Consider the following 17,182-nt stretch of genomic DNA (forward strand, 5'->3'; position numbering starts at 1 on the left):
TTGAAATCTGGAAAGCTGACATAAATTCCTGAATACAGGAAACTCAAATGAATTGACTCTGAGCAAGTTCATCACAGGCTGAAAAGATCATTTTGCAGTCACAAAGAAAATTGTTTGTGAGATGTTTATGGGAAATAAGCCCTGCAGCAAGTGTACAGTCAACTCTCAAAATTTGATTCTGTATATACTTCAATAACCATCAAAGCTTGAAACAGGTTCAAAAACATGATGAACGCTCCAAGTGGCATAAGACAGCTGGGCCAGTGGCGCAATGGTTAACGCGTCTGACTACGTTTTAGAAGATTGAAGGTTCGACTCCTGCCTGGCTTGTTTAAGTTGCCGTGATCGTGTAGTGGTTAGTACTCTGCGTTGTGGCCGCAGCAACCCCAGTTCGAATCTGGGTCACGGCATTTTCATTTTATTTCTCACACATCCATTTCTTTACAATATTGAAGGTAAGGACAATTTAAGAAACTAAGTAGATTCTTTGAATGTACTTGCACAATTTGTCTTTACTGCTTATTGTGAAGCTATCTTTCCATACTTTGAATCATTTCTTGATCATTTCTTTGTGAATCATTTTCTTGAAATCTGGAAAGCTGACATAAATTCCTGAATACAGGAAACTCAAATGAATGGACTCTGAGCAACTTCATCACAGGCTGAAAAGATAATTTTGCAGTCACAAAGAAAATTGTCTGTGAGATGTTTATGGGAAATAAGCCCTGCAGCAAGTGTACAGTCAACTCTCAGACTTTGATTCTGTATATACTTCAATAACCATCAAAGCTTGAAACAGGTTCAAAAACATGATGAATACTCCAAGAGGAATAAGACAGCTGGGCCAGTGGCGCAATGGATAACGTGTCTGACTACGGATCAGAAGATTGTAGGTTCGACTCCTACCTGGCTCGTTTAAGTTGCCGTGATCGTATAGTGGTTAGTACTCTGCGTTGTGGCCGCAGCAACCCAGGTTCGAATCCGGGTCATGGCATTTTCATATTATTTCTCACACATCCATTTCTTTACAATATTGAAGGTAAGGACAATTGAAGAAACTAAGCAGATTCTTTGAATGTGCTTGCACAATTTGTCTTTACTGCTTATTGTGAAGCTATCTTTCCATACTTTGAATCATTTCTTGATCATTTCTTTGTGAATCATTTTCTTGAAATCTGGAAAGCTGACATAAATTCCTGAATACAGGAAACTCAAATGAATTGACTCTGAGCAAGTTCATCACAGGCTGAAAAGATCATTTTGCAGTCACAAAGAAAATTGTTTGTGAGATGTTTATGGGAAATAAGCCCTGCAGCAAGTGTACAGTCAACTCTCAAAATTGGATTCTGTATATACTTGAATAACCATCAAAGCTTGAAACAGGTTCAAAAACATGATGAACTCTCCAAGTGGCATAAGGCAGCTGGGCCAGTGGCGCAATGGATAACGCGTCTGACTACGGATCAGAAGATTGTAGGTTTGACTCCTACCTGGCTCATTTAATTTGCTGTGATCGTATAGTGGTTAGTACTCTGCGTTGTGGCCGCAGCAACCCCGGTTCAAATCCGGGTCACGGCATTTTCATTTTATTTCTCACACATCCATTTCTTTACAATATTGAAGGTAAGGACAATTGAAGAAACTAAGCAGATTCTTTGAATGTGCTTGCACAATTTGTCTTTACTGCTTATTGTAAAGCTATCTTTCCATACTTTGAATCATTTCTTGATCATTTCTTTGTGAATCATTTTCTTGAAATCTGGAAAGCTGACATAAATTCCTGAATACAGGAAACTCAAATGAATTGACTCTGAGCAATTTCATCACAGGCTGAAAAGATCATTTTGCAGTCACAAAGAAAATTGTTTGTGAGATGTTTATGGGAAATAAGCCCTGCAGCAAGTGTACAGTCAACTCTCAAAATTGGATTCTGTATATACTTGAATAACCATCAAAGCTTGAAACAGGTTCAAAAACATGATGAACTCTCCAAGAGACATAAGGCAGCTGGGCCAGTGGCGCAATGGATAACGCGTCTGACTACGGATCAGAAGATTGTAGGTTTGACTCCTACCTGGCTCGTTTAATTTGCTGTGATCATATAGTGGTTAGTACTCTGTGTTGTGGCCGCAGCAACCCCGGTTCAAATCAGGGTCACGGCATTTTCATTTTATTTCTCACACATCCATTTCTTTACAATATTGAAGGTAAGGACAATTGAAGAAACTAAGCAGATTCTTTGAATGTGCTTGCACAATTTGTCTTTACTGCTTATTGTAAAGCTATCTTTCCATACTTTGAATCATTTCTTGATCATTTCTTTGTGAATCATTTTCTTGAAATCTGGAAAGCTGACATAAATTCCTGAATACAGGAAACTCAAATGAATTGACTCTGAGCAAGTTCATCACACGCTGAAAAGATCATTTTGCAGTCACAAAGAAAATTGTTTGTGAGATGTTTATGGGAAATAAGCCCTGCAGCAAGTGTACAGTCAACTCTCAAAATTTGATTCTGTATATACTTCAATAACCATCAAAGCTTGAAACAGGTTCAAAAACATGATGAACACTCCAAGTGGCATAAGACAGCTGGGCCAGTGGCGCAATGGATAACGCGTCTGACTACGGATCAGAAGATTGTAGGTTCGACTCCTGCCTGGCTCGTTTAAGTTGCCGTGATCGTATAGTGGTTAGTACTCTGCGTTGTGGCCGCAGCAACCCCGGTTCGAATCCGGGTCATGGCATTTTCATATTATTTCTCACACATCCATTTCTTTACAATATTGAAGGTAAGGACAATTGAAGAAACTAAGCAGATTCTTTGAATGTGCTTGCACAATTTGTCTTTACTGCTTATTGTGAAGCTATCTTTCCATACTTTGAATCATTTCTTGATCATTTCTTTGTGAATCATTTTCTTGAAATCTGGAAAGCTGACATAAATTCCTGAATACAGGAAACTCAAATGAATTGACTCTGAGCAAGTTCATCACAGGCTGAAAAGATCATTTTGCAGTCACAAAGAAAATTGTTTGTGAGATGTTTATGGGAAATAAGCCCTGCAGCAAGTGTACAGTCAACTCTCAAAATTGGATTCTGTATATACTTGAATAACCATCAAAGCTTGAAACAGGTTCAAAAACATGATGAACTCTCCAAGAGGCATAAGGCAGCTGGGCCAGTGGCGCAATGGATAACGCGTCTGACTATGGATCAGAAGATTGTAGGTTTGACTCCTACCTGGCTCGTTTAATTTGCTGTGATCGTATAGTGGTTAGTACTCTGCGTTGTGGCCGCAGCAACCCCGGTTCAAATCAGGGTCACGGCATTTTCATTTTATTTCTCACACATCCATTTCTTTACAATATTGAAGGTAAGGACAATTGAAGAAACTAAGCAGATTCTTTGAATGTGCTTGCACAATTTGTCTTTACTGCTTATTGTAAAGCTATCTTTCCATACTTTGAATCATTTCTTGATCATTTCTTTGTGAATCATTTTCTTGAAATCTGGAAAGCTGACATAAATTCCTGAATACAGGAAACTCAAATGAATTGACTCTGAGCAAGTTCATCACAGGCTGAAAAGATCATTTTGCAGTCACAAAGAAAATTGTTTGTGAGATGTTTATGGGAAATAAGCCCTGCAGCAAGTGTACAGTCAACTCTCAAAATTGGATTCTGTATATACTTGAATAACCATCAAAGCTTGAAACAGGTTCAAAAACATGATGAACTCTCCAAGAGACATAAGGCAGCTGGGCCAGTGGCGCAATGGATAACGCGTCTGACTACGGATCAGAAGATTGTAGGTTTGACTCCTACCTGGCTCGTTTAATTTGCTGTGATCGTATAGTGGTTAGTACTCTGCGTTGTGGCCGCAGCAACCCCGGTTCAAATCCGGGTCACAGCATTTTCATTTTATTTCTCACACATCCATTTCTTTACAATATTGAAGGTAAGGACAATTGAAGAAACTAAGCAGATTCTTTGAATGTGCTTGCACAATTTGTCTTTACTGCTTATTGTAAAGCTATCTTTCCATACTTTGAATCATTTCTTGATCATTTCTTTGTGAATCATTTTCTTGAAATCTGGAAAGCTGACATAAATTCCTGAATACAGGAAACTCAAATGAATTGACTCTGAGCAAGTTCATCACAGGCTGAAAAGATCATTTTGCAGTCACAAAGAAAATTGTTTGTGAGATGTTTATGGGAAATAAGCCCTGCAGCAAGTGTACAGTCAACTCTCAAAATTGGATTCTGTATATACTTGAATAACCATCAAAGCTTGAAACAGGTTCAAAAACATGATGAACTCTCCAAGAGGCATAAGGCAGCTGGGCCAGTGGCGCAATGGATAACGCGTCTGACTACGGATCAGAAGATTGTAGGTTTGACTCCTACCTGGCTCGTTTAATTTGCTGTGATCGTATAGTGGTTAGTACTCTGCGTTGTGGCCGCAGCAACCCCGGTTCAAATCCGGGTCACGGCATTTTCATTTTATTTCTCACACATCCATTTCTTTACAATATTGAAGGTAAGGACAATTGAAGAAACTAAGCAGATTCTTTGAATGTGCTTGCACAATTTGTCTTTACTGCTTATTGTAAAGCTATCTTTCCATACTTTGAATCATTTCTTGATCATTTCTTTGTGAATCATTTTCTTGAAATCTGGAAAGCTGACATAAATTCCTGAATACAGGAAACTCAAATGAATTGACTCTGAGCAAGTTCATCACAGGCTGAAAAGATCATTTTGCAGTCACAAAGAAAATTGTTTGTGAGATGTTTATGGGAAATAAGCCCTGCAGCAAGTGTACAGTCAACTCTCAAAATTTGATTCTGTATATACTTCAATAACCATCAAAGCTTGAAACAGGTTCAAAAACATGATGAACACTCCAAGTGGCATAAGACAGCTGGGCCAGTGGCGCAATGGATAACGCGTCTGGCTACGGATTAGAAGATTGAAGGTTCGACTCCTGCCTGGCTCGTTTAAGTTGCCGTGATCGTGTAGTGGTTAGTACTCTGCGTTGTGGCCGCAGCAACCCCAGTTCGAATCCGGGTCACGGCATTTTCATTTTATTTCTCACACATCCATTTCTTTACAATATTGAAGGTAAGGACAATTGAAGAAACTAAGTAGATTCTTTGAATGTGCTTGCACAATTTGTCTTTACTGCTTATTGTGAAGCTATCTTTCCATACTTTGAATCATTTCTTGATCATTTCTTTGTGAATCATTTTCTTGAAATCTGGAAAGCTGACATTAATTCCTGAATACAGGAAACTCAAATGAATGGACTCTGAGCAACTTCATCACAGGCTGAAAAGATAATTTTGCAGTCACAAAGAAAATTGTTTGTGAGATGTTTATTATTATTATTATTATTATTACATTTTATTTATAAGGCGCCACATGTGTTTCGCAGCGCCGTACAAAGGACAGTACAGGGGACAAAACATTGCATTACAGTAAATAAATAACAGAAATAGAGTACAGGTAACAGAGCACCACACGTTCTCAAGACATAGTACAGCTAAGATGTAAGTATTGAGGGAGTGATCATCGTACTACTAGGGGCTGGTGGTCATAGATGGAGATGAGCCTTTACTAGCAGGATAAAGATGGTCGTTGAGTAGGGGAGAGCTGTGAGTGAAATGTGTTGAGACGAGGGATTAGATAACAAGAGGAAAGAGGGCCCTGCTCTGAAGAGCTAACAATCTATTGGGGAGGGGCGACAGACAGATGACAAGAGGTGCAGGCAAGTGGGAGGTAGCCTGATGGCAGTATGCAAGCAAAGCTGAGATGTTCACGGCATGAGGCAGGGGGGGTGGAGGCGCGGCTTCAGCTCTGGGTTATGCATCAGAAGGGTACGCTTTGATGAATAGGTGGGTTTTTAGTGCCCGTTTGAAGCTTTGCAAGGTTGGGGAGAGTCTAATGGAGCGGGGGAGTGCGTTCCACTGAAGGGGTGCAGCACGGGCAAAATCCTGAACTCGTGCATGGGAAGCAGTAACCAGGGCGGTGGAGAGGCGACGGTCATTAGTCGACCGTAGGGGGCGGGAGGGAGTATGAAGGGAAAGGAGGTTGGAGATGTAGGGAGCAGTGGAAATAGAGATGGCTTTGTATGTAAGGGTGAGGAGTTTGAAGAGGATTCTGTAGGGGAATGGGAGCCAGTGTAGATTTTGTTGAAGGGGAGTGGCAGATGTGGTGCGGCGTGAGAGGAAGATAAGCCTAGCTGCGGAGTTCAGGACAGATTGGAGGGGAGCAAGATGGGAGCAAGCGAGGCCAGTGAGGAGGACATTGCAGTAGTCAAGACGTGAGATGACCAGTGAGTGGATGATGAGTTTAGTTGCACTCTGGGAGAGATATGGCCTGATACGAGCAATGTTGCGTAGCTGGAAACGACAGGATTGTGCCAGAGCTTGGATGTGGGGTGCAAAGGAGAGGGAGGAGTCAAGAGTGACGCCCAGGCAGTGGAGTTGGGGAACGGGGGAGATGGTGGTGTTGTCAACAATGATGGAGATATTGGTCGGGGGTGTTGCTCTGGATGGGGGGAAGATGATGAGTTCCGTTTTGTCCATGTTTCGCTTTAGAGAGCGTTCAGACATCCAGGAGGAGATTGCAGAGAGGCAGCGCGATACCTGAGAGAGGACAGAGGGGGACAGATCAGGAGATGAGAGGTAGAGTTGTGTGTCATCAGCATAGAGGTGGTATTGAAGGCCAAATGAGTTAATGAGCGCACCCAGGGAAGAGGTATACAGGGAGAACAGAAGGGGTCCAAGGACAGAACCCTGAGGGACACCAACAGGAAGGATGGAAGGGTGAGAGGTGGTGCTTGAGGCAGACACAGAGAAGGAGCGGTTAGTGAGGTAAGAAGAAAACCAGTCAAGGACAGTGCTAGAGAGGCCAGCGTTTTGGAGTGTGCCGAGGAGAAGAGGATGATCTACGGTATCAAAGGCAGCAGAGAGGTCCAGAAGGATGAGCAGAGAGAAGTGGCCCCTGGATTTGGCCGAAAGCAGGTCATTGCTGACTTTCACCAGGGCAGTCTCAGTTGAGTGGAGTGGGCGAAAGCCAGATTGTAGTGGATCGAGGATGGAGTTGTCAGAGAGGTAGCTTGTGAGACGGCTGTAGACTAGTCGTTCAAGTAATTTGGAGGCGAAAGGGAGAAGAGAGATGGGGCGGTAGTTAGTGGGTAATGAGGGGGTCGAGGTTGGGTTTTTTGAGAATAGGTGAGACCAGAGCATGTTTGAATGGTGAGGGGAAGATGCCGGTGGAGAGGGACAGGTTAAAGAGGTGAGCAAGGTGGGAGCAGGCAGTGGGGGAGAGGGAGCGGAGAAGACGGGAGGGGAGGGGGTCCAGGGGGCAGGTGGTGGGGGGGGGATAAGATGAGGGAGTGGACTTCCTTTTCTGAAGTCGGATGGAAGGAGGACAGGGTGGGATAGATGGAGGGGAGGGATAGAGGGTGCAGGGGGGTAGCAGAGGGGTGACGGCGGGAGATGTCGTGTCGAATATCCTCAATTTTGGAGAAATAAGCCCTGCAGCAAGTGTACAGTCAACTCTCAGACTTTGATTCTGTATATACTTCAATAACCATCAAAGCTTGAAACAGGTTCAAAAACATGATGAATACTCCAAGAGGAATAAGGCAGCTGGGCCAGTGGTGCAATGGATAACGCGTCTGACTACGGATCAGAAGATTGTAGGTTCGACTCCTACCTGGCTCGTTTAAGTTGCTGTGATCGTATAGTGGTTAGTACTCTGCGTTGTGGCCGCAGCAACCCCGGTTCAAATCTGGGTCACGGCATTTTCATTTTATTTCTCACACATCCATTTCTTTACAATATTGAAAGTAAGGACAATTGAAGAAACTAAGCAGATTCTTTGAATGTGCTTGCACAATTTGTCTTTACTGCTTATTGTAAAGCTATCTTTCCATACTTTGAATCATTTCTTGATCATTTCTTTGTGAATAATTTTCTTGAAATCTGGAAAGCTGACATAAATTCCTGAATACAGGAAACTCAAATGAATGGACTCTGAGAAAGTTCATCACAGGCTGAAAAGATCATTTTGCAGTCACAAAGAAAATTGTTTGTGAGATGTTTATGGGAAATAAGCCCTGCAGCAAGTGTACAGTCAACTCTCAAAATTTGATTCTGTATATACTTCAATAACCATCAAAGCTTGAAACAGGTTCAAAAACATGATGAAAACTCCAAGTGGCATAAGACAGCTGGGCCAGTGGCGCAATGGATAACGCGTCTGACTACGGATCAGAAGATTGTAGGTTCGACTCCTACCTGGCTCGTTTAAGTTGCCGTGATCGTATAGTGGTTAGTACTCTGCGTTGTGGCCGCAGCAACCCCGGTTCGAATCCGGGTCATGGCATTTTCATATTATTTCTCACACATCCATTTCTTTACAATATTGAAGGTAAGGACAATTGAAGAAACTAAGCAGATTCTTTGAATGTGCTTGCACAATTTGTCTTTACTGCTTATTGTGAAGCTATCTTTCCATACTTTGAATCATTTCTTGATCATTTCTTTGTGAATCATTTTCTTGAAATCTGGAAAGCTGACATAAATTCCTGAATACAGGAAACTCAAATGAATTGACTCTGAGCAAGTTCATCACAGGCTGAAAAGATCATTTTGCAGTCACAAAGAAAATTGTTTGTGAGATGTTTATGGGAAATAAGCCCTGCAGCAAGTGTACAGTCAACTCTCAAAATTGGATTCTGTATATACTTGAATAACCATCAAAGCTTGAAACAGGTTCAAAAACATGATGAACTCTCCAAGAGGCATAAGGCAGCTGGGCCTGTGGCGCAATGGATAACGCGTCTGACTACGGATCAGAAGATTGTAGGTTTGACTCCTACCTGGCTCGTTTAATTTGCTGTGATCGTATAGTGGTTAGTAATCTGCGTTGTGGCCGCAGCAACCCCGGTTCAAATCAGGGTCACGGCATTTTCATTTTATTTCTCACACATCCATTTCTTTACAATATTGAAGGTAAGGACAATTGAAGAAACTAAGCAGATTCTTTGAATGTGCTTGCACAATTTGTCTTTACTGCTTATTGTAAAGCTATCTTTCCATACTTTGAATCATTTCTTGATCATTTCTTTGTGAATCATTTTCTTGAAATCTGGAAAGCTGACATAAATTCCTGAATACAGGAAACTCAAATGAATTGACTCTGAGCAAGTTCATCACACGCTGAAAAGATCATTTTGCAGTCACAAAGAAAATTGTTTGTGAGATGTTTATGGGAAATAAGCCCTGCAGCAAGTGTACAGTCAACTCTCAAAATTTGATTCTGTATATACTTCAATAACCATCAAAGCTTGAAACAGGTTCAAAAACATGATGAACACTCCAAGTGGCATAAAACAGCTGGGCCAGTGGCGCAATGGATAACGCGTCTGACTACGGATCAGAAGATTGTAGGTTCGACTCCTACCTGGCTCGTTTAAGTTGCCGTGATCGTATAGTGGTTAGTACTCTGCGTTGTGGCCGCAGCAACCCCGGTTCAAATCAGGGTCACGGCATTTTCATTTTATTTCTCACACATCCATTTCTTTACAATATTGAAGGTAAGGACAATTGAAGAAACTAAGCAGATTCTTTGAATGTGCTTGCACAATTTGTCTTTACTGCTTATTGTGAAGCTATCTTTCCATACTTTGAATCATTTCTTGATCATTTCTTTGTGAATCATTTTCTTGAAATCTGGATGGGTGACATAAATTCCTGAATACAGGAAACTCAAATGAATTGACTCTGAGCAAGTTCATCACAGGCTGAAAAGATCATTTTGCAGTCACAAAGAAAATTGTTTGTGAGATGTTTATGGGAAATAAGCCCTGCAGCAAGTGTACAGTCAACTCTCAAAATTGGATTCTGTATATACTTGAATAACCATCAAAGCTTGAAACAGGTTCAAAAACATGATGAACTCTCCAAGAGACATAAGGCAGCTGGGCCAGTGGCGCAATGGATAACGCGTCTGACTACGGATCAGAAGATTGTAGCTTTGACTCCTACCTGGCTCGTTTAATTTGCTGTGATCGTATAGTGGTTAGTACTCTGCGTTGTGGCCGCAGCAACCCCGGTTCAAATCCGGGTCACGGCATTTTCATTTTATTTCTCACACATCCATTTCTTTACAATATTGAAGGTAAGGACAATTGAAGAAACTAAGCAGATTCTTTGAATGTGCTTGCACAATTTGTCTTTACTGCTTATTGTAAAGCTATCTTTCCATACTTTGAATCATTTCTTGATCATTTCTTTGTGAATCATTTTCTTGAAATCTGGAAAGCTGACATAAATTCCTGAATACAGGAAACTCAAATGAATTGACTCTGAGCAAGTTCATCACAGGCTGAAAAGATCATTTTGCAGTCACAAAGAAAATTGTTTGTGAGATGTTTATGGGAAATAAGCCCTGCAGCAAGTGTACAGTCAACTCTCAAAATTTGATTCTGTATATACTTCAATAACCATCAAAGCTTGAAACAGGTTCAAAAACATGATGAACACTCCAAGTGGCATAAGACAGCTGGGCCAGTGGCGCAATGGATAACGCATCTGACTACGGATCAGAAGATTGTAGGTTCGACTCCTACCTGGCTCGTTTAAGTTGCCGTGATCGTATAGTGGTTAGTACTCTGCGTTGTGGCCGCAGCAACCCCGGTTCGAATCCGGGTCATGGCATTTTCATATTATTTCTCACACATCCATTTCTTTACAATATTGAAGGTAAGGACAATTGAAGAAACTAAGCAGATTCTTTGAATGTGCTTGCACAATTTGTCTTTACTGCTTATTGTGAAGCTATCTTTCCATACTTTGAATCATTTCTTGATCATTTCTTTGTGAATCATTTTCTTGAAATCTGGATGGGTGACATAAATTCCTGAATACAGGAAACTCAAATGAATTGACTCTGAGCAAGTTCATCACAGGCTGAAAAGATCATTTTGCAGTCACAAAGAAAATTGTTTGTGAGATGTTTATGGGAAATAAGCCCTGCAGCAAGTGTACAGTCAACTCTCAAAATTGGATTCTGTATATACTTGAATAACCATCAAAGCTTGAAACAGGTTCAAAAACATGATGAACTCTCCAAGAGGCATAAGGCAGCTGGGCCAGTGGCGCAATGGATAACGCGTCTGACTACGGATCAGAAGATTGTAGGTTTGACTCCTACCTGGCTCGTTTAATTTGCTGTGATCGTATAGTGGTTAGTAATCTGCGTTGTGGCCGCAGCAACCCCGGTTCAAATCAGGGTCACGGCATTTTCATTTTATTTCTCACACATCCATTTCTTTACAATATTGAAGGTAAGGACAATTGAAGAAACTAAGCAGATTCTTTGAATGTGCTTGCACAATTTGTCTTTACTGCTTATTGTAAAGCTATCTTTCCATACTTTGAATCATTTCTTGATCATTTCTTTGTGAATCATTTTCTTGAAATCTGGAAAGCTGACATAAATTCCTGAATACAGGAAACTCAAATGAATTGACTCTGAGCAAGTTCATCACAGGCTGAAAAGATCATTTTGCAGTCACAAAGAAAATTGTTTGTGAGATGTTTATGGGAAATAAGCCCTGCAGCAAGTGTACAGTCAACTCTCAAAATTTGATTCTGTATATACTTCAATAACCATCAAAGCTTGAAACAGGTTCAAAAACATGATGAACACTCCAAGTGGCATAAGACAGCTGGGCCAGTGGCGCAATGGATAACGCGTCTGGCTACGGATTAGAAGATTGAAGGTTCGACTCCTGCCTGGCTCGTTTAAGTTGCCGTGATCGTGTAGTGGTTAGTACTCTGCGTTGTGGCCGCAGCAACCCCAGTTCGAATCCGGGTCACGGCATTTTCATTTTATTTCTCACACATCCATTTCTTTACAATATTGAAGGTAAGGACAATTGAAGAAGCTAAGTAGATTCTTTGAATGTGCTTGCACAATTTGTCTTTACTGCTTATTGTGAAGCTATCTTTCCATACTTTGAATCATTTCTTGATCATTTCTTTGTGAATCATTTTCTTGAAATCTGGAAAGCTGACATAAATTCCTGAATACAGGAAACTCAAATGAATGGACTCTGAGCAAGTTCATCACAGGCTGAAAAGATAATTTTGCAGTCACAAAGAAAATTGTTTGTGAGATGTTTATTATTATTATTATTACATTTTATTTATAAGGCGCCACATGTGTTTCGCAGCGCCGTACAAAGGACAGTACAGGGGACAAAACATTGCATTACAGTAAATAAATAACAGAAATAGAGTACAGGTAACAGAGCACCACACGTTCTCAAGACATAGTACAGCTAAGATGTAAGTATTGAGGGAGTGATCATCGTACTACTAGGGGCTGGTGGTCATAGATGGAGATGAGCCTTTACTAGCAGGATAAAGATGGTCGTTGAGTAGGGGAGAGCTGTGAGTGAAATGTGTTGAGACGAGGGATTAGATAACAAGAGGAAAGAGGGCCCTGCTCTGAAGAGCTAACAATCTATTGGGGAGGGGCGACAGACAGATGACAAGAGGTGCAGGCAAGTGGGAGGTAGCCTGATGGCAGTATGCAAGCAAAGCTGAGATGTTCACGGCATGAGGCAGGGGGGGTGGAGGCGCGGCTTCAGCTCTGGGTTATGCATCAGAAGGGTACGCTTTGATGAATAGGTGGGTTTTTAGTGCCCGTTTGAAGCTTTGCAAGGTTGGGGAGAGTCTAATGGAGCGGGGGAGTGCGTTCCACTGAAGGGGTGCAGCACGGGCAAAATCCTGAACTCGTGCATGGGAAGCAGTAACCAGGGCGGTGGAGAGGCGACGGTCATTAGTCGACCGTAGGGGGCGGGAGGGAGTATGAAGGGAAAGGAGGTTGGAGATGTAGGGAGCAGTGGAAATAGAGATGGCTTTGTATGTAAGGGTGAGGAGTTTGAAGAGGATTCTGTAGGGGAATGGGAGCCAGTGTAGATTTTGTTGAAGGGGAGTGGCAGATGTGGTGCGGCGTGAGAGGAAGATAAGCCTAGCTGCGGAGTTCAGGACAGATTGGAGGGGAGCAAGATGGGAGCAAGCGAGGCCAGTGAGGAGGACATTGCAGTAGTCAAGACGTGAGATGACCAGTGAGTGGATGATGAGTTTAGTTGCACTCTGGGAGAGATATGGCCTGATACGAGCAATGTTGCGTAGCTGGAAACGACAGGATTGTGCCAGAGCTTGGATGTGGGGTGCAAAGGAGAGGGAGGAGTCAAGAGTGACGCCCAGGCAGCGGAGTTGGGGAACGGGGGAGATGGTGGTGTTGTCAACAATGATGGAGATATTGGTCGGGGGTGTTGCTCTGGATGGGGGGAAGATGATGAGTTTCGTTTTGTCCATGTTTCGCTTTAGAGAGCGTTCAGACATCCAGGAGGAGATTGCAGAGAGGCAGCGCGATACCTGAGAGAGGACAGAGGGGGACAGATTAGGAGATGAGAGGTAGAGTTGTGTGTCATCAGCATAGAGGTGGTATTGAAGGCCAAATGAGTTAATGAGCGCACCCAGGGAAGAGGTATACAGGGAGAACAGAAGGGGTCCAAGGACAGAACCCTGAGGGACACCAACAGGAAGGATGGAAGGGTGAGAGGTGGTGCTTGAGGCAGACACAGAGAAGCAGCGGTTAGTGAGGTAAGAAGAAAACCAGTCAAGGACAGTGCTAGAGAGGCCAGCGTTTTGGAGTGTGCCGAGGAGAAGAGGATGATCTACGGTATCAAAGGCAGCAGAGAGGTCCAGAAGGATGAGCAGAGAGAAGTGGCCCCTGGATTTGGCCGAAAGCAGGTCATTGCTGACTTTCACCAGGGCAGTCTCAGTTGAGTGGAGTGGGCGAAAGCCAGATTGTAGTGGATCGAGGATGGAGTTGTCAGAGAGGTAGCTTGTGAGACGGCTGTAGACTAGTCGTTCAAGTAATTTGGAGGCGAAAGGGAGAAGAGAGATGGGGCGGTAGTTAGTGGGTAATGAGGGGGTCGAGGTTGGGTTTTTTGAGAATAGGTGAGACCAGAGCATGTTTGAATGGTGAGGGGAAGATGCCGGTGGAGAGGGACAGGTTAAAGAGGTGAGCAAGGTGGGAGCAGGCAGTGGGGGAGAGGGAGCGGAGAAGACGGGAGGGCAGGGGGTCCAGGGGGCAGGTGGTGGGGGGGGGGATAAGATGAGGGAGTGGACTTCCTTTTCTGAAGTCGGATGGAAGGAGGACAGGGTGGGATAGATGGAGGGGAGGGATAGAGGGTGCAGGGGGGTAGCAGAGGGGTGACAGCGGGAGATGTCGTGTCGAATATCCTCAATTTTGGAGAAATAAGCCCTGCAGCAAGTGTACAGTCAACTCTCAGACTTTGATTCTGTATATACTTCAATAACCATCAAAGCTTGAAACAGGTTCAAAAACATGATGAATACTCCAAGAGGAATAAGGCAGCTGGGCCAGTGGCGCAATGGGTAACGCGTCTGACTACGAATCAGAAGATTGTAAGTTCGACTCCTACCTGGCTCGTTTAAGTTGCCGTGATCATATAGTGGTTAGTACTCTGCGTTGTGGCCGCATCAACCCCGGTTCAAATCCAGGTCACTGCATTTTCATTTTATTTCTCACACATCCATTTCTTTACAATATTGAAGGTAAGGACAATTGAAGAAACTAAGCAGATTCTTTGAATGTGCTTGCACAATTTGTCTTTACTGCTTATTGTGAAGCTATCTTTCCATACTTTGAATCATTTCTTGATCATTTCTTTGTGAATCATTTTCTTGAAATCTGGAAAGCTGACATAAATTCCTGAATACAGGAAACTCAAATGAATGGACTCTGAGCAAGTTCATCACATGCTGAAAAGATCATTTTGCAGTCACAAAGAAAATTGTTTGTGAGATGTTTTTGGGAAATAAGCCCTGCAGCAAGTGTACAGTCAACTCTCAAAATTTGATTCTGTATATACTTAAATAACCATCAAAGCTTGAAACAGGTTCAAAAACATGATGAACACTCCAAGTGGCATTAGACAGCTGGGCCAGTGGTGCAATGGATAACGCGTCTGACTACGGATCAGAAGATTGTAGGTTCGACTCCTACCTGGCTCGTTTAAGTTGCTGTGATCGTATAGTGGTTAGTACTCTGCGTTGTGGCCGCAGCAACCCCGGTCCAAATCTGGGTCACGGCATTTTCATTTTATTTCTCACACATCCATTTCTTTACAATATTGAAAGTAAGGACAATTGAAGAAACTAAGCAGATTCTTTGAATGTGCTTGCACAATTTGTCTTTACTGCTTATTGTAAAGCTATCTTTCCATACTTTGAATCATTTCTTGATCATTTCTTTGTGAATAATTTTCTTGAAATCTGGAAAGCTGACATAAATTCCTGAATACAGGAAACTCAAATGAATTGACTCTGAGCAAGTTCATCACAGGCTGAAAAGATCATTTTGCAGTCACAAAGAAAATTGTTTGTGAGATGTTTATGGGAAATAAGCCCTGCAGCAAGTGTACAGTCAACTCTCAAAATTTGATTCTGTATATACTTCAATAACCATCAAAGCTTGAAACAGGTTCAAAAACATGATGAAAACTCCAAGTGGCATAAGACAGCTGGGCCAGTGGCGCAATGGATAACGCGTCTGACTACGGATCAGAAGATTGTAGGTTCGACTCCTACCTGGCTCATTTAAGTTGCCGTGATCGTAAAGTGGTTAGTACTCTGCGTTGTGGCCGCAGCAACCCCAGTTCGAATCCGGGTCACGGCATTTTCATTTTATTTCTCACACATCCATTTCTTTACAATATTGAAGGTAAGGACAATTGAAGAAACTAAGCAGATTCTTTGAATGTGCTTGCACAATTTGTCTTTACTGCTTATTGTGAAGCCATCTTTCCATACTTTGAATCATTTCTTGATCATTTCTTTGTGAATCATTTTCTTGAAATCTGCAAAGCTGACATAAATTCCTGAATACAGGAAACTCAAATGAATGGACTCTGAGCAAGTTCATCACAGGCTGAAAAGATCATTTTGCAGTCACAAAGAAAATTGTTTGTGAGATGTTTATGGGAAATAAGCCCTGCAGCAAGTGTACAGTCAACTCTCAAAATTTGATTCTGTATATACTTCAATAACCATCAAAGCTTGAAACAGGTTCAAAAACATGATGAACACTCCAAGTGCCATAAGACAGCTGGGCCAGTGGCGCAATGGATAACGCGTCTGACTACGGATCAGAAGATTGAAGGTTCGACTTCTACCTGGCTCGTTTAAGTTGCCGTGATCATATAGTGGTTAGTACTCTGCGTTGTGGCCGCTGCAACCCCGGTTCGAGTCCGGGTCACGGCATTTTCATTTTATTTCTCACACATCCATTTCTTTACAATATTGAAGGTAAGGACAATTGAAGAAACTAAGTAGATTCTTTGAATGTGCTTGCACAATTTGTCTTTACTGCTTATTGTGAAGCTATCTTTCCATACTTTGAATCATTTCTTGATCATTTCTTTGTGAATCATTTTCTTGAAATCTGGAAAGCTGACATAAATTCCTGAATACAGGAAACTCAAATGAATGGACTCTGAGCAAGTTCATCACATGCTGAAAAGATCATTTTGCAGTCACAAAGAAAATTGTTTGTGAGAAGTTTTTGGGAAATAAGCCCTGCAGCAAGTGTACAGTCAACTCTCAAAATTTGATTCTGTATATACTTAAATAACCATCAAAGCTTGAAACAGGTTCAAAAACATGATGAACACTCCAAGTGGCATTAGACAGCTGGGCCAGTGGTGCAATGGATAACGCGTCTGACTACGGATCAGAAGATTGTAGGTTCGACTCCTACCTGGCTCGTTTAAGTTGCCGTGATCGTATAGTGGTTAGTACTCTGCGTTGTGGCCGCAGAAACCCCGGTTCAAATCTGGGTCACGGCATTTTCATTTTATTTCTCACACATCCATTTCTTTACAATATTGAAGGTAAGGACAATTGAAGAAACTAAGCAGATTCTTTGAATGTGCTTGCACAATTTGTCTTTACTGCTTATTGTAAAGCTATCTTTCCATACTTTGAATCATTTCTTGATCATTTCTTTGTGAATAATTTTCTTGAAATCTGGAAAGCTGACATAAATTCCTGAATACAGG

General features: G+C 42.2%; 25 non-coding genes across 25 annotated transcripts; all 25 read left to right on the forward strand.

Annotated features, from left to right (window-relative positions):
• The first annotated feature begins 841 nt into the window (after positions 1-841).
• Positions 842-914, forward strand: TRNAR-ACG (transfer RNA arginine (anticodon ACG)). Its single transcript has one exon. It is a non-coding gene; the product is annotated as a tRNA-Arg (tRNA).
• Positions 915-1,425: 511 nt separating this feature from the next.
• Positions 1,426-1,498, forward strand: TRNAR-ACG (transfer RNA arginine (anticodon ACG)). Its single transcript has one exon. It is a non-coding gene; the product is annotated as a tRNA-Arg (tRNA).
• An 8-nt stretch (positions 1,499-1,506) lies between these two features.
• TRNAH-GUG (transfer RNA histidin (anticodon GUG)) lies at positions 1,507-1,578 on the forward strand. The gene has a single exon. It is a non-coding gene; the product is annotated as a tRNA-His (tRNA).
• Positions 1,579-2,009: 431 nt separating this feature from the next.
• TRNAR-ACG (transfer RNA arginine (anticodon ACG)) lies at positions 2,010-2,082 on the forward strand. The gene has a single exon. It is a non-coding gene; the product is annotated as a tRNA-Arg (tRNA).
• A 511-nt stretch (positions 2,083-2,593) lies between these two features.
• On the forward strand, positions 2,594-2,666 carry TRNAR-ACG (transfer RNA arginine (anticodon ACG)). Its single transcript has one exon. It is a non-coding gene; the product is annotated as a tRNA-Arg (tRNA).
• An 8-nt stretch (positions 2,667-2,674) lies between these two features.
• TRNAH-GUG (transfer RNA histidin (anticodon GUG)) lies at positions 2,675-2,746 on the forward strand. Its single transcript has one exon. It is a non-coding gene; the product is annotated as a tRNA-His (tRNA).
• Positions 2,747-3,177: 431 nt separating this feature from the next.
• TRNAH-AUG (transfer RNA histidin (anticodon AUG)) lies at positions 3,178-3,250 on the forward strand. Its single transcript has one exon. It is a non-coding gene; the product is annotated as a tRNA-His (tRNA).
• Positions 3,251-3,761: 511 nt separating this feature from the next.
• Positions 3,762-3,834, forward strand: TRNAR-ACG (transfer RNA arginine (anticodon ACG)). The gene has a single exon. It is a non-coding gene; the product is annotated as a tRNA-Arg (tRNA).
• Positions 3,835-3,842: 8 nt separating this feature from the next.
• TRNAH-GUG (transfer RNA histidin (anticodon GUG)) lies at positions 3,843-3,914 on the forward strand. The gene has a single exon. It is a non-coding gene; the product is annotated as a tRNA-His (tRNA).
• Positions 3,915-4,345: 431 nt separating this feature from the next.
• TRNAR-ACG (transfer RNA arginine (anticodon ACG)) lies at positions 4,346-4,418 on the forward strand. The gene has a single exon. It is a non-coding gene; the product is annotated as a tRNA-Arg (tRNA).
• Positions 4,419-4,426: 8 nt separating this feature from the next.
• Positions 4,427-4,498, forward strand: TRNAH-GUG (transfer RNA histidin (anticodon GUG)). The gene has a single exon. It is a non-coding gene; the product is annotated as a tRNA-His (tRNA).
• A 3,165-nt stretch (positions 4,499-7,663) lies between these two features.
• Positions 7,664-7,736, forward strand: TRNAR-ACG (transfer RNA arginine (anticodon ACG)). Its single transcript has one exon. It is a non-coding gene; the product is annotated as a tRNA-Arg (tRNA).
• A 511-nt stretch (positions 7,737-8,247) lies between these two features.
• Positions 8,248-8,320, forward strand: TRNAR-ACG (transfer RNA arginine (anticodon ACG)). Its single transcript has one exon. It is a non-coding gene; the product is annotated as a tRNA-Arg (tRNA).
• An 8-nt stretch (positions 8,321-8,328) lies between these two features.
• TRNAH-GUG (transfer RNA histidin (anticodon GUG)) lies at positions 8,329-8,400 on the forward strand. Its single transcript has one exon. It is a non-coding gene; the product is annotated as a tRNA-His (tRNA).
• A 431-nt stretch (positions 8,401-8,831) lies between these two features.
• TRNAR-ACG (transfer RNA arginine (anticodon ACG)) lies at positions 8,832-8,904 on the forward strand. The gene has a single exon. It is a non-coding gene; the product is annotated as a tRNA-Arg (tRNA).
• A 511-nt stretch (positions 8,905-9,415) lies between these two features.
• On the forward strand, positions 9,416-9,488 carry TRNAR-ACG (transfer RNA arginine (anticodon ACG)). Its single transcript has one exon. It is a non-coding gene; the product is annotated as a tRNA-Arg (tRNA).
• Positions 9,489-10,080: 592 nt separating this feature from the next.
• Positions 10,081-10,152, forward strand: TRNAH-GUG (transfer RNA histidin (anticodon GUG)). Its single transcript has one exon. It is a non-coding gene; the product is annotated as a tRNA-His (tRNA).
• Positions 10,153-10,583: 431 nt separating this feature from the next.
• TRNAR-ACG (transfer RNA arginine (anticodon ACG)) lies at positions 10,584-10,656 on the forward strand. Its single transcript has one exon. It is a non-coding gene; the product is annotated as a tRNA-Arg (tRNA).
• An 8-nt stretch (positions 10,657-10,664) lies between these two features.
• TRNAH-GUG (transfer RNA histidin (anticodon GUG)) lies at positions 10,665-10,736 on the forward strand. Its single transcript has one exon. It is a non-coding gene; the product is annotated as a tRNA-His (tRNA).
• A 431-nt stretch (positions 10,737-11,167) lies between these two features.
• On the forward strand, positions 11,168-11,240 carry TRNAR-ACG (transfer RNA arginine (anticodon ACG)). Its single transcript has one exon. It is a non-coding gene; the product is annotated as a tRNA-Arg (tRNA).
• Positions 11,241-14,480: 3,240 nt separating this feature from the next.
• On the forward strand, positions 14,481-14,553 carry TRNAR-ACG (transfer RNA arginine (anticodon ACG)). The gene has a single exon. It is a non-coding gene; the product is annotated as a tRNA-Arg (tRNA).
• A 511-nt stretch (positions 14,554-15,064) lies between these two features.
• On the forward strand, positions 15,065-15,137 carry TRNAR-ACG (transfer RNA arginine (anticodon ACG)). Its single transcript has one exon. It is a non-coding gene; the product is annotated as a tRNA-Arg (tRNA).
• A 511-nt stretch (positions 15,138-15,648) lies between these two features.
• On the forward strand, positions 15,649-15,721 carry TRNAR-ACG (transfer RNA arginine (anticodon ACG)). Its single transcript has one exon. It is a non-coding gene; the product is annotated as a tRNA-Arg (tRNA).
• A 1,095-nt stretch (positions 15,722-16,816) lies between these two features.
• TRNAR-ACG (transfer RNA arginine (anticodon ACG)) lies at positions 16,817-16,889 on the forward strand. The gene has a single exon. It is a non-coding gene; the product is annotated as a tRNA-Arg (tRNA).
• An 8-nt stretch (positions 16,890-16,897) lies between these two features.
• Positions 16,898-16,969, forward strand: TRNAH-GUG (transfer RNA histidin (anticodon GUG)). The gene has a single exon. It is a non-coding gene; the product is annotated as a tRNA-His (tRNA).
• Positions 16,970-17,182: the final 213 nt, after the last annotated feature.

The sequence above is a fragment of the Pseudophryne corroboree genome, chromosome 6, assembly GCF_028390025.1.
Source record: "Pseudophryne corroboree isolate aPseCor3 chromosome 6, aPseCor3.hap2, whole genome shotgun sequence".
In the NCBI taxonomy this organism is placed as follows: Eukaryota; Metazoa; Chordata; class Amphibia; order Anura; family Myobatrachidae; genus Pseudophryne; species Pseudophryne corroboree.